The sequence below is a fragment of the Acinonyx jubatus genome, chromosome E4 (assembly GCF_027475565.1).
Source record: "Acinonyx jubatus isolate Ajub_Pintada_27869175 chromosome E4, VMU_Ajub_asm_v1.0, whole genome shotgun sequence".
NCBI classification, from domain to species: Eukaryota; Metazoa; Chordata; class Mammalia; order Carnivora; family Felidae; genus Acinonyx; species Acinonyx jubatus.
The window spans coordinates 68,196,161-68,211,028 of NC_069395.1; the positions used below are offsets into that span (position 1 = coordinate 68,196,161).

Consider the following 14,868-nt stretch of genomic DNA (forward strand, 5'->3'; position numbering starts at 1 on the left):
AACACCAGAACATCACGGTACTCTATGAAATACCAGGCGGACTCCACGTGACGTGGCATAAAACGGGATATATTTGATTCTGCAACATATTAGGAGTAATTTCATTGCAGAAGATATTACCGTGTATATATATATATTTAACAAAACTCAACCGAGGGCCTATATACCACAACAAAAAACAAGTGTATCAATTTTGTATGATCATTTCAAGGTCTTACATTAATAATAAAACTTTCATTTGTCTTTCCAGCTAATGTTGACTAACAAAAAGAACAGATACGAATAATTTATAAGAGAAAAACTAGAAACTGAGCAAATTCTATCCATTTAATTGATTTCTCAGTGAACCTGGAATAGGTTCGTCCAGAAGAGTTTACTGGACTCAGCAGATACACACCCAGGCGGCCTGTGGGCTATCAGAGCGCCACGAAGCTTGATCTGAGACCTGTAACGGCCCGGGAGACTGAAACAGGACACGGGGCACCCAGAAGGCACCCCTAGCCGAGCCCCCGCCAAGCTCCCCGCCGAGCCTCTCCAGAGAGGCAGGCCCAGCCCCTGGCCCTGTGCTGGCCACAAACAGCCACAGCAACTCCCTCCTTAGCCCAGGATGAAGGGAAACCCTGGGTTCCCACAGGCCCCTCCAGGGTGCCAGCAAGGTCAGATCTACGTGATGTCGGTCCCCTCTTCATGGGTCATGAGTGTCCAACAGAGTTTTCCAGAGGCTACACGATGCGCCATATTGTGACAGAGGGAGTGGAATGAGTGTAAAAGCAGAGAGAAAAATCCACTGTCTTCTAGTGAACCAGACATTAAAGAGATTTGTAAACAATGTACAATAATGCCACTCTTCTAATTTTTCTTTTGGGAAATACAGTTACTTTTCATGAAATATGTTATTTATGTTGACATGCAATAGTTTTATCTTTTTAATGAATTAATGAATATTTTAAAATTCTGTTTTAATTCCTGCTGTGGTTAATGACTGATGGCTGTAACTCATATAAACAGAAGTTCCTTGAGATCCTCCACCAATTTTAAGAGTGTCAAAGGTGCCACGGAGCGCAAAGTCTGGGCACTCGGGCTCAAAGACCGAGAAAAGCGGGGCTCCAAGCAGGCAGGCTAATCCATGTACACTCACCTATAACAACTGCTTTCTTCCGAAGACCCTTAGAACCCTCATGAACCGGGACTAGGTCAACTCCACTTAGTTAATGTAACAGACTAGCCGGTCACCTCAATTCTAGGGTCCCTTGCCCTCTGCTTCAGGGAGGGGAGGGACGCTGTGTCACCACAAACATTTACTTCCAAGTGAAGGGCCCCCAATTCCAGCTACACTACATCAAGGGAATCACAGTCTCTCAGTGTCAGATACCCTGCAAACACCCTAAGGAGAGCTTCGTTTAGTCCGAGTGGCAAACCATTAACATCTGCCCTCAATGTTTTTTCAAAAGAAAGCCATTTTTTTCTCTGCTCCATAGCAGTGAAATCTAAACTTTCTTCTTCCACCCTTTATGGGTAAAGTACCCTTGAGCACATACCCTCGATTTACAATATAAATTACAGAAATGTACTTCTATACCAAAAAATTAATTAAGAAAAAACAAATCAGAAAATTTAACAGGATAATGTAAACAATACATTATTCTCTTTCATTTATTGGTAGTTCAAAAACTGTTCCACTAAAACATTTTTTATTTATTATTTATACATGAATATAGTGAGAGCAGTGTTAACATACGTATATATTTTTTAAAACTTCTGGTCCTGGGGCACCTGGCCAGCTCAGTCAGTAGAGCGGGCAATTCTTGCTGTCAGGTTGTGAGTTCAAGCCCCACGTTGGGCATAGAGCTTAATTACAAAAACAAAACAAAACAACAACAACAACAACAAAACCAAAACTCTGGTCCTAATTTTCGTTTATTTAGGTATCCATGTCAGTGGCTGTCACAATGGGGGCGGGGGGAGGGGGGAAGTCTCACAGATAAAATGTAGATCAAATGGAAGGACATCCTTAGCTGCAACACCAAATTATGACACTCGTCTGTCGATTCTACCAATTAGTTGTTGGAGGCTTGTCTTCACGTTGTTAATTTAAAATGTTAATTGTTACATGTGTTGAGTTCGATAGCTAATAACATCATACAACATGCAGAGTGAAATTAACCACTCCTAACAGGCGCCTGTCTAGTAAGTACAAGAACTAGGACCGAAAGCCAGAAAATACAATTTCAAAGTCGTGTAATAACTCTCATAACTCAACGGCCAACTACATCTGCTGGGACCCACGGCCAACTACATCTGCTGGGAGCTTGGTATAAGTGCAGATTCCCAGGCCCCCGTCCACATCTACGGACTCTGATTCTGCTTTTTAACTAAATCCCCAGATGATCTGTACACATAATGAAATTGAAAAGCACTCATTAAAAAATCACTTGAATGCCTGGTATCTAAGAACCATAAACATCGGACTACAGACACTCACTACAGAATTCAACTTCACTCAAATGGCCTGGTATCTAGACATCCTTAGAAGCCTGGATTGTCTTCTATCTGACAGAGTCTGAGACACATACTACCTGTGTCTCTAGATTGTTGTTTCTTACCACGATAGCTCACCAGACAAGCGCACACACAGTCTGCACCAGTGAGGCTTTCTAGGGACAAGCTTCCATAAAATCATGATTTATTACTATCCTAGTCTCTTATATCACACATCAATGTAGGAAATGGCCATTGTATCTTCTGCAAAACTGCCAAGAACCTCCCTAGAAGGTGAACTACTCAAAGGCACGAACAGCGTCTTCCTTATTCGGCCTCATGAGGAAGCAGTATGGGGCCTCAGGACACAGCAGCAACACAACTTGCTTGTTAAATGGATACGTGGAAGAACGAGATCAGCTCTCACCTGGGTGCCGTGTGCAGGCATTGTGACGAGCACTGCATGAATGTTTTCATATCGTCACAACAACCCTTGGAAGTACAGGCTCAGAGGTGGAAAGGGACCTACCCGACATTACATACCTGGTAAGAGACTAGGTTTAAATTCAGGTCTGACTTCAAAGCCCATAAGCTACACCGTCGGTTCTGAACAGGTGAGTATTGGAATCATCTGGGGACCTTGTGAAAACAGATTCCCACCTTGGGAGCGGATCTTTGTGTACTGCTCTTTTAGAACCGTGACGTTTCACATATTCAATCAGTCAAACCCCAACTGAGTACAAACAGTAACCGTGACCCTAACTGTATCCTAAGTGAGTAACAACCATACTAAAGGAAGTGGGGGAAGGAACAAACCCAAGTAAACTCTGGATGACACTGTTTTGAATAAATGCTGTAAGACTAAAGAAAAAAATAACTACACAAATATTATATGCTACTTAGTATATTCATTTTTATGGTTTTTTTTTTGTTTTTTGTGTTTTTGTTTTGAGAGGGAGAGAGAAAGCATGCACATGAGCAGGGAAAGGCAGAGAGAGAGAGAGAAAGGGAGGGAGGGAGGGAGGGAGGGAGGGAGGGAGAGGGAGAGAGAGAGAATCCCAAGCAAGCTCTGCACTGTCAACACAGAGCCCCACGTGTGGCTGAAACTCACGAACCGTGAGATCATGACCTGAGCCGAAACCAACAGTCAGAAAGAAGCTTAACCAACGGAGTCCCCCAGGCGCCCCAGTAAATTTATTTTTCACAGGGGTAAACGACCATTCCGAAACTACTGGACATTCAAGGTTTCTCAACATTGGCACTGCTGGCACTGTGGTCCGTTTCATTCTTCGTCCTGTCTTGCGCGTGCAGGCGGTCCCCTACTCACTAGACGCCATTAGACTCCCCCACCTGAATTGTGAAGACTGAAAATGTCTCTATACATTGCCAAATGGCCCCCTGGGGACAAAACTGCCTCCAGGTAGAGTCACTGCTCTTTGTGTACACACAGTGTGAACAAGTAAAATATATTGCAGACAGTGGGAGCCAAGTTTCTCGCTGCCGGAGAAAAGGGTCACAAGTAAGAGAAGGGGGAAGGTTAGGAAGAACCGTGTCCCACTGGATCCGAGTCAGAGATAAGAACTCACAAATTCACGGTTGTGTGTGTGTGTAAATATACAGAGAGAGATACGTGTATCTCAACAGGCACAGAAACAGATGTGTGCACGCAGACGTGCTGGCACACGCATGTGTGCTTACTAGCCCTGTGCACGCCAAGGGCCTCCAAGCACTAACACCCCAGCAGCAAGGAGCACGTTCAGCCCCCGACCTTGGTTTCTAACACCACCTTCTGGTAAAAGAAACCCGGGACCCTTGGAACTTGAGAGCCATTGCAGGTAAAACTAAGACGAGCCTGGAGACTGGGAGATCTTGTGATGATTCAAAGCACGTACGTGCTAGAAAACAAAGGAAATGTGGAGGGGCGCCTGGGTGGCTCGGTCGGTTGAGTGTCCGACTTCGGCTCAGGTCATGATCTTGCAATTCATGGGTTCGAGTCCCGTGTCAGGCTCTGCGCCGACAGCTCGGAGCCTGGAGCCTGCTTCGGATTCCGTGTCTCCCTCTCTCTCTCTGCCCCTCCCCTGTTCATGCTCTGTCTCTCTCTGCTTCAAAAATAAATAAATAAATGTTAAAAAAATTTTTTTTAAGGAAATATGGAAAGAAGACAGAAGCTAACTCAGAGGAGCTCCCGACGGCCAAGGCTGCAACGACTGCAGCAGGAAAGTGAGCAAGTGACGGTGACGGACGGAAACCCGCACAACAAATACTCACGGGGACACAGGAATATAAACAAGTAAGTGAGGGAAAGGGGCAGTTCTTACAGTGGCTTCCCAACTACTGAAAGTAGACGGAGCAGTAAAAATAGAAAATCAAGCCGATTCCATAGTGACGCTTGTTGCACGGAAGAGTCCCAACCCCGATGAGAAAAGCAGGGTATTTGAAAGCCGAATCACTGATGCTCCTGAATGCAGCAAGTGTTACTATGGTCCTTCCGCCTCAGGTAATTTTTGTTGAGAAACAGGGTATTTGCAAAGATCTCCTCGCGAGATGCTGAATGACAAAGGAAAAAAGAGTTACTTTACAGAGTAAAAACGCTGTGCAGAAACATTAACTAAGTAATCAAAGTCAGTACCATCGGTAACAAGACTTACTGACATCATACACCCCCTGATGTGATGCACTGACACGTGCACAGCTCTCTCCTGTGGCATAAGCTCAATACGGTCATGAGAAAACACCACACGTGCCCAAATTGAGGGACACTGACCAAGAAACTAAAGCTCGCTCTTCAAAACTACCAAGGTTGCGGAAGAAAGAAACTGAAGAGCTATGAGCACATGTTGCGAGAGACCAGGAGAGCAAGACCATTCAGTGCAGCGTGGGATCCCAGATCAGATCCTGGGCCACAGAAAGGATATAAATGGGAAAACTGGCAGAATTCAAACAAGGCTCACAGATCAGTTAATAGTATCGTGATAATGTTCGTTTCCTCGTTTTAACAGTTGGGCTACAGTCTCATCGGGTTACAGGAAGAAAAGCTGGGTGAAGAGTCAAGGGGAACTCTCTGAGTTTTCTGAAGGTTTAAAATTATTTTGAAATAAAAACTTGGAGAAATAAAGGCCCACACGAAGGAATAAGAATTCCAGGGAATGGAGACCTAGGAAGTTGTTATTTAAAAAAAAATTTTTTTTAATGCTTATTTATTTTTGAGAGAGAGACAGAGCGTGAGCGGGGGAGGAGCAGAGAGAGAGGGAGACACAGAATCTGAAGCAGGCTCCAGGCTCCAGGCTCTGAGCTGTCAGCGCAGAGCCCGACGCGGGGCTCGAACTCACGGACCGCGAGATCGTGACCTGAGCCGAAATCGGACGCTTAACCGACTGAGCCACCCAGGAGCCCCAGAATTGGGCTCGAGTGATTCGGATGCAGTCACCGAACAGGGGTTTAGAAGCCCGAATAAGCAACCAGAATTTAGAGAAAAGCGTACCAGACGAAACACTGATCATTTGCTGAGAGCAGGTCCTCGACGGCAACGCCGAGATGCGCAAGGCAGGACGGGTCCCCGCCTTCACAGAGCTCCACTCTGGAGGCTTCCCCCACCGTCAGAGTCCCCCCTCTCCACACAAAGTGGGACTGCCTCCACGGCTGTGCCCTTCACGTACTCTGTGTCTGCCGACTTGTAAGTGAAACCAGCAGACTGCCCAGTCTCCTCGTGTGAACACAGAACCGAAACCCTCCAGGGCGCACATTTCCGGAGCCTTGACTGCCCCTCGCAAGCAGATGTACAACTACCTGTGCACAATTAACAGACCCGTGCACGCGTACGGCTGACCAGCCACGGCACGGGACTCTGGTGATCGTCCATCTCTGTGCCACGAACACAGGGTCTTTATTCTGGAAAATGTAACGTTTCTATAAAAAGCTCTGTACGTATGTACACCCTTGGTTTCTGCTGCAACTGTATTTAAGTCTTTTAAATTATTTTCTTATCATAAATGTTTATGCTTCGAACGACCGGGTCGGAGGGTAGGAATGTACTTAAGGTACGTTTACAAGTGTACTTTTAGAATTACACGATCAAGCTGCGCTCTGCACCCCTCAACCTAACAAGTACCGGGCCTTATCTTCTTCAGAAAACAACATGAAATTACTCTCCTGTCCTATTTTAACTCGCCTTTCTTTACTTCATGGCACTATCCCACAAGTCTTTTTGCTATACGGATACACAGACCTTTCCTAAAGGCTGGTCCAATCATAGTCGTACTGAAGTCTTTACATGTGACAGACCTCAACATTCTTTCTGAAAAAGTCTTGTGAAAAGTGTATCCTTTTCCTCTTCTCTAATAACATTTTTAACTTCTCCCCATGTATTAACTTCTGAATATTTACAGATACCCTACGCTGGCGTCTGACACGCTCTCAGTTGTGGCATCGTTTGTTTGCGGCAGGTGTGACCGCTCACAGGAAGATAAGTTTCTATGATTCCACAAAATGTCTTCTCTGTTCTCAAATCCCACGCAAAACCAAATCAGAGAAGTGGGAAACGGCCTAGAAGTGAAATATTTAGGAAGTTTTAAAACTAGAAGAAAGGAAACATACAGAGAATATTCTTCTCCATTCACAAAGTTACAAAGAGAAGACTTTAGTCCCGTTACATTAACCTGCAAATCTGAAGTATTTCTTCTTCCCTCTCTGGACAAAGATACTTTTAAATGTAATGCAGGCAAGACAAAACCCCACGAAACTCAAATCTGCTCCTTCTGCCTCTGTTGCAGGGTTCTTCCAAATTCCTGCCGTTCCCAGGATACGACACTAGAGAGAGAAAAAGCTCCTTTGTGGTGCAGGTGACTGGAATAGCCATCTATTAGTAAAGGAAAATTCACATGCCTGCAAGGAGGAATTAAATTTAGAGGCTAAGTCGTAAAAGATGAGGAAAATAACGTTATAATATTTATTTGCAATCTTATGTGATTTGCAATGTACAAGTTTTTTATCTCACAACATGAACACATATGGTAAAGAGATCATAATGGGAAACATTAAGAAATGCTGAAACGTCTCCACATCAGTCTCAGAAAGAAATCAGACAGGTTCCTCGTATGTTCACGTAGCAAAGCTCCTTTAAAGATTTGCCAAGATTCTAATTCTATAGAGAAGAATGTATTTGCTGTTTTTCTAAATGCTAATAGTTAAAGCCCTCAACTCAAAATTTCTTTTTTCTTCTTTTAAGATTTTATATTTAGGCAATCTCTATACACAATGTGGCACTTGAACTCACAACCTCGCGATCAAGAGTCCCATGCTCTGCTGACAGGGCCAGCCAGGCACCTGTCAAAATTTCCTTTTTAACTGCCTTCTTTTTTTTTTCTCATTTTTTTTAATGTTTATTTTATTTTTGAGAGACAGAGACAGCATGTGAGTGGAGGAGGGGCAGAGAGAGAGGGAGACACAGAATCCAAAGCAGGCTCCAGGCTCCGAGCTGTCAGCACAGAGCCCGACGTGGGGCTCGAACCCACGAACCGAGTTAACTGCCTTCTTAAATGTTTTAATTTGGCCAAACATTCTCATTCCATGTGCACATGTTGAATACACAAACACACATAAGCATTTATGAAGGTGCTCACTCAAAAATCTATTCCAGGGGCACCTGGGTGGCTCAGTCAGTTAAGAGTCTGACTTCGGCTCAGGTCATGATCTCGCGGTTTGTGAGTTCGAGCCCTGCGTCGGGTTCTGTGCTGACAGCTCAGAGCCCGGAGCCTGCTTCGGATGCTGTGTCTCCCTCTCTCTCTGCCCCTCCCCCACTTACACTTTGTCTCACTCTCTCTCTCAAAAAAAAAAAAAAAAAAAGAATAAACAGTAAAAAAATTTTTTTAGGGGCACCTGGGTGGCTCAGTCGGTTGAGCGTCCAACTTCAGCTCAGGTCATGATCTCACACCCTGTGAGTTCAAGCCCCGCGTCGGGCTCTGTGCTGACAGCTCAGAGCCTGGAGCCTGTTTCAGATTCTGTGTCTCCCTCTCTCTCTGACCCTCCCTCGTTCATGCTCTGTCTCTCTCTGTCTCAAAAACAAATAAACGTTAAAAAAAAAAATTTAGGAAAAGGAAAAAACAAGTTTTTAAAAAGAACATTTAATTAAAGGTTTTGCTTTCAAAAGTAAGTAAACTTATAAGAAGTGTAATGTTGTATTTCCACATGACTGTAGAGTCTACAAAAACGCTTCACCCGTAACGTGCTGTAGTGCTCATTATAAACCCCATCTCTCCTCTGGGGTTTCTGTGCTGAGAAGATCGGGGCACACCATATAGCCAGCTCCTGCCCGAGACCTTCCTGTAACACCCACTGTGCCTCCTTGTGAAGCCACATGTCCATAAGTATAACGGAAGCCCAGTGCACCCTGGACCAACCAAAGCATTAAATTTAAAGACTCCTGATTAGAAATGAATAAAAAGCATTAGCCAAAAAATATGAAGTTAAAAAAAAATAATACAAATTAATTTACTCAAAACTAAATTACATTCAGATCACAGCACTCAGATGCTGCTTCAACTTTCACTAGGCTAGCTTTAAGACTGCAACACCCCTGGGGCGCCCGGGTGGCTCAGTTGGATGAGTGTCCGACTTCGGCTCAGGTCACGATCTCACGGTTGACGAGTTCGAGCCCTGCGTCGGGCTCTGTGCTGACAGCCTGGAGCCTGCTTCAGTTTCTGTGTCTTCCTCTCAATCTGCCCCTCCCCCACTCATGCTCTGTCTCTGTCTCAAAAATAAATATAAACATTAAAAAAAAAAGACAAAGAGATATTTTTTTATTTATATTTATATAAAGGTGTGTGGGGTGACAAGGTGGGGTGACCTTTCCAGAGGGACAACACGGTGGGGTTTATTAATATCTTTACTACACCTTTAAAAATACCTTCTAACCCAGAAGTCCCATTGCCACAGTTTACCCTGTGACTAACCTAAAGTTCATCAAAATAACAGAAACAAGTACCGTCTGTGGATTCAAGGAGGAGGAGGAAGAGAAGGAGAAAACAAACAAATTCTCCATCAACAGGGAACCAGTTATACAAAGGTCCATTCCCATAACAGAATTTTATGGTAAACGTTTATTTAAAAATGTTGCTCTCTGTACTTCTCTGGTTGTTGTTTTGTCTTTTTTTTAACTTACACTTGAAATCCTTGGTTCTTTCCTTTCCCCCTGGTTTTCAGACTGAGTTGGTTCCTTAGCACCCTTGAAATGGGACCGATGAGGAATGAGCTTTACATCTTTTACTAACCAGTGTCTGAAGCCCAGGCCCCCACCTTCTCTCCTTCTGCTCTATTTCTGGCCGCCCCTTCGTTGCTGGAAGAGACCCCTGAAATGCCTCAGAAACCAAGGGGAGCAGGTCCACCGCACCAACAAAGTCATTTACTGATCACCCACCACGGGACGCACGGCGTGGAGCTTTGGGCAGACTAGTAAACCCTCAACAGGTGTCCGTTTAACTCATTAATGTGTGGAAAACACTTAAAACATTAATGGATTAAACATTTCGTCTGGCGGTGAGAACGGGTGGGCCTATCACTGGTTATTTTGGCAACGGTGGTTATACCTAAAGGAATCCTTTCAAAATACTGTTAAGTTCCTTGGTATTTTTCACTATCCATTTTAGGCTTTAACTTCGTGTCTGCAGAACAGCGTAAACTGAAGAATCTATGCAGCAAAGCACTCTTACTGTGTTTAAAGATGGTGACCTTCAAGGTGAACAGCTACTGGCAAAAAGCACTAAGAGAGGACCAGAACTCTTTTCCGATCCCGTGGATGATGAGAAAGACAACCCACTGGTTTGTGGATGCAGCTTCTGCCTCTCAATTCTCGTCTCGTTTGAAGCAACGACCTAAACGGACTCTTCTGGGCCACCCAGCTACCAATTTGTAGGACTTCCTAACAACGTCCCATGTTTACAGCTGCTTCCGAACCGTCCTCCCAGAGCTTCTTCTGCTCACCCTGATGTTAAGGGACTCCGGTCTACCAGTGTCCTCCACTGACTGCCCTCCTCACACCCCAAGTTACCCGGCGGAGCGTTCAGAGAGCTGCAGACCCGGCCGTGCCTGGTCTTCAGTCCTGTTGGGCACCGGCCCTTCCCCTGGGACTTCCACTCCACCCCCGGCCTCCTCGGCCTCCTCTCGGGAACTCCTACTGGCCTGGCGCCCTCCTGCAGCACTTCCGGGCTGTTCCTTCGGGCTGGACCCCTCTACCCCGTCTTCTGCACTGAGCTCCTGCTTTTTCTTCAAAGCCCAGCCCTCAGGCATGTCTCAGGGAAGAAGGGAATCACGGTGCCTTGCACTTGTCCTTAAGACACAGATTACAGGTGTCACTTTCACGTGTCTGACAGCTGACCCTCTGTCTCCCCCACTAGACTCTAAAGTTATGTGAGGGCACGGACAACGTCCGCTGTTGCTCAGACAGTATTTATTCCCAGCTCTTGGAACTTCTGCACCAACAGCTATAAAAGGCACTTTAGGTAAGCTCTTAATTCCTAACAAAGTGTCATAGAGATATTACTACCCCTATTTAATCTTTTTTAGTGTTTACGTATTTATTTTGAGGGTGGAGGGGCGGGGGTGGGGAGCGACAGGGAGACAGAATCCCAAGCAGGCTCCGAGCTGTCAGCACAGAGTCCGACCTGGGGCTCAAAGCCATGAACCGTGAGATCGCGACCTGGGCCAAAACCAAGAGTGAGACGCTTAAGCGACGGAGTCATCGAGGCGCCCCGTCCCTGTTTTACAGATGCGGTCACGAGCTCGGAGAGGTAAAGCCACCAGCACAGAGAGGAAAAACCAGCGTCTCAGCCTCCAGAGGCCACACTCTCTCTCCCTCTCCTGCTTTTACAGGATCTCCACATACTTACCTCATTTGTGTGCATGGGAAACGTTTCAAAGCAAGGAGAGAGACACTAACACGGCGAGTGGCCCTGCCCTCGCCTCCCAGCTTTATGAAAATGTCTGAATGTTGTCTTCCTGCCCGTTTTTCTTCATGAACTATTACAGGCAGTGGGTTCCCCTGCGGAACAGAACAGACTGGGACCCCATTCCCTTTCTTCGCTCCGAAGAGGTGACCGCTCTCCTGAACCAGGGTTTTCATTTCCAAGCACGTCTTACGCCAGGCCTCCACGTGCGTCCATACACAACGGGTGAGCTGTTCTGCACTCCCTCAGACCTCCTGTAAGTGCCATCCCATCACGTCCGCCGGTCCAAAACGTCCGCTGGCTGCTGCTTCTGAGACCTAGCTCACACACAGCTCTGCTGGACAGGTAGGAGTTTTGGTGTTTTACAACTACGACCGCGCCCTAATGGACTTCCTTGCGTCTGTCTCCTCAACACGCGGAGACGATTCTCCAGCGTACAGCTGCCCTTGACCGACACGGGTCTGAACTGCACGGGTCCGATACACAGGTGCCTTACGGGGCAGCACCGTGAGGGTATTTCCTGTTCCTTACGATTTTCTCATAGTTTCTTCTCTCTAGCTTACTTTATTGTAAGAGTATAGTATACAACACATATACAAAATATGTGTTAATTGACAAGTTACTGGCAAGGCTTCCAGTCAACTATTAGTAGTTAAGTTTTTTGTTGTCACAAGTTCTACACAAACTTCCGACTGTGTGGGAAGTCGGCGGCCCCAACACTTGCACTACTAAGAAGTGAGATCGCCGGCAAGAAGGGTCCGTGTGCAAAACTACTCACCAACGTGCGGGAACCTGCTTGACTTTGACTCTATTAAAGATGAAACATCTACATCACATTATCTACTCCACTCTTGCCCCATCATCACCGATCGACCTCCCCACAGACACGGAGCAAGTGATAAAGGTTTATGAAATAAAGCAAGTATCTAAACCAGGAAATTTATTAAACGTTTCTTCTGTTTCAGACACTATCCTAAGAATGTTAAGTAAAAAATACCTTTTAATTCTCACGACAACCTAAGAGGTCATCATCCCCTTCTGCTCTCTGACAGACCACATCAGACGGACAGGTGACTTTCCTTTTCAGAATTCTCCTGGCTATGTTCACATATTTTTTTCCTTCCAGGCAACTTCAGCATCATGAACGTACCTTAAAATGCAACATCAAGAGCCCTTCATTTTAATTCACAATAACAAGCATCTAACAACTGTTTTCTGACGCTATTTCCTGCTTAAATAGTCTTTGGCCCTTTAAGAAGCCACACGAAACTCATAGTGTTTTTAGGCTCCACGGATATGGAGGGGGTGGGGGCGTCAAAAGAGACTTAGAGTAACGTATATTCTATATTTTAATATTTTCAACACAGAGACAAAAAAAAAATACATCTACACAGACACCCTTAGTTGGAGATCATGCAAAAAAGGTAAGTTTAAGGCCCTCCATGAGTGCAAGGCCCAAAGCTAAATAAATGCCCCAGCAGCCCACCCCATAAAAAGCCCAGGATTCTCTCCCCACCTTTCTATTTCCACCGCACCCTCCACAAAACCAGGAAACCACAGTGATGGTTTCCTCTGGCCTGGTGACGGTCGAGCCCTCACTCAGAGCTGTGTTCACCGCGGGCAGCAGCGGGATGAAGGGCTCTTGTAACAACTTCATCTGAAAAGCTACTGTGTGCATTTAGTTACTTGCATCTCAAAAGGTACAAAGACCAAGGAGAAGATGAGACCTCTGTGTTTTTCTCTGTAGTTGTTCCACCCTGTGTAATTTATTTGGTTCTTTTATAGCCAAAATCAACTAACCCTCAAAGTTATGAGCTTCTAGATCAGCCGGTCACAGTTTCCACAGGCTTTACTAGCTCCTTGGAGAGAAAGAACCCCTGTTGACATGCTTGCTTGAATCAGGTCTTGGTTACACTCTCGTGGTCTTCTAAGATACTAATTTTGTGCTGCTTTAATGAAAAAATGAAAGTCTGCCACGAGACCAACTGATGATAGCACACAGACCTCAGCCAAGAAAAGCATTAGTATTTTGTTTTCTCTGTCCCAAATACACTCAAATTGTTGCTGGTATTTTTCTCGGGAGTTTTAAAATTGCCTAGTTTTTAAGTTTTATGTCAATAATGGCTTTGTTAGTACTACATAAAACCTATGACTAACAAACGTCCAGAAAATATTTACATTCAAAAATATTTTTCTTTTATTAGTAACTGTGATTTAAAAAAAACATCTTAGGACCTGAGGCGTCCCTGGTGTTGGAAAATTACAAGGGTATCTGCACTTAGATGGGGTGTTGAAGACTCAGGGTCTTAGAATTTAGGGAAATCTGCAAAATGCAAACAGTTTATTTTGTTCTCTTTCTAAATAAAAATTGCAATTCCATCACGCAATTCGTTTCTTGACAAAAGGAAGGTTTGAGTCTTAATTGAATCATGGGTGTTAGAATTTATTAGCCTTGGTTTCACATGGAAACAATATTCATCTTTCATTAGTAAATATACTATAGTAATCAGCTTATTGCTAAATACAACAGATTATGAAGTAAAATAAGACGAAAATGCTTAGAATCAAGAATATAAGCATTTGGAAACTTTGATCGTAGGGGAAAGCACATCTGAAAATTATCCTCACGATGTTCCTTTCTGAATATGCTGTTACTGAAGAATTTTAGTGCATTAGAAACCATCCAAGTCAGCCAGTCAGGAGTCAGGTAATCTGGGTATTTCTTCGATGGGAAAGTGCACTAGCTGACTTCGATTAAAAAAAAAAAAAAAAAAAAACAAACCAAAAACCCACTACCAACAACTTTGCTCCAGCAGTTCATACGCTAAACTTGGGACAACACAGAAAAGATTCCATGGCCCCTGCATACAGACGGCATACAAATTCATGAAATAGCCCGTATTTTAAAGCATCATAAATACACCAATGCTATCGGCTGATTTTAATTTGTATTTGTTAGGTATTGTGAATAGCAAAAGTAATAGATGCTTCTCGTAATGAAGTAAGCAACATAACCATAAACAAAGAAACTGTTAACAATGTTTCCAAATCCCACTCCCCGAGACAATCAGTGCTCACAGCCTGACTACCCCTCCGGGCTCGTTCACATCACCTATAGAAACATCTCACACACAACCCACGCGTACGTGTTCTATGTGTGCCTGTAAGCCCACATTCCTCATACGTAGCGACGTGTTCCATGTAACGTATAACACACATAAGCAGGGTCCTCTCTCATTTTTGGGAACATGACACATACTGCTCTGCACCGCACATACTCACTGCCGTGCCGGTGATGCCTTTCGTCCGCAGACGCAGAGCTCACGCCATCTCTCTAAGGCCCGCGGAACTGCTCGGTGTGGACGCAGCCTCCTTTATGCCCCGCGCTTTTCGCTCGCCCTTCTCTTGATGGGTACGTCCCCCTCCTCAAGTGTCCGCCGACCCCCAACCCTTT

The 14,868-nt window shown here is 44.9% G+C and overlaps 1 protein-coding gene and 1 non-coding gene across 11 annotated transcripts in view; one reads left to right on the forward strand and one right to left on the reverse strand.

Annotated features, from left to right (window-relative positions):
- The window catches only part of DISP1 (dispatched RND transporter family member 1), a 185,044-nt gene that overhangs the window by 96,098 nt on the left and 74,078 nt on the right, over window positions 1-14,868 (reverse strand). The window lies entirely within an intron of this gene.
- LOC113595693 (U6 spliceosomal RNA) lies at window positions 14,214-14,320 on the forward strand. The gene has a single exon (XR_003416264.1). It is a non-coding gene; the product is annotated as a U6 spliceosomal RNA (small nuclear RNA).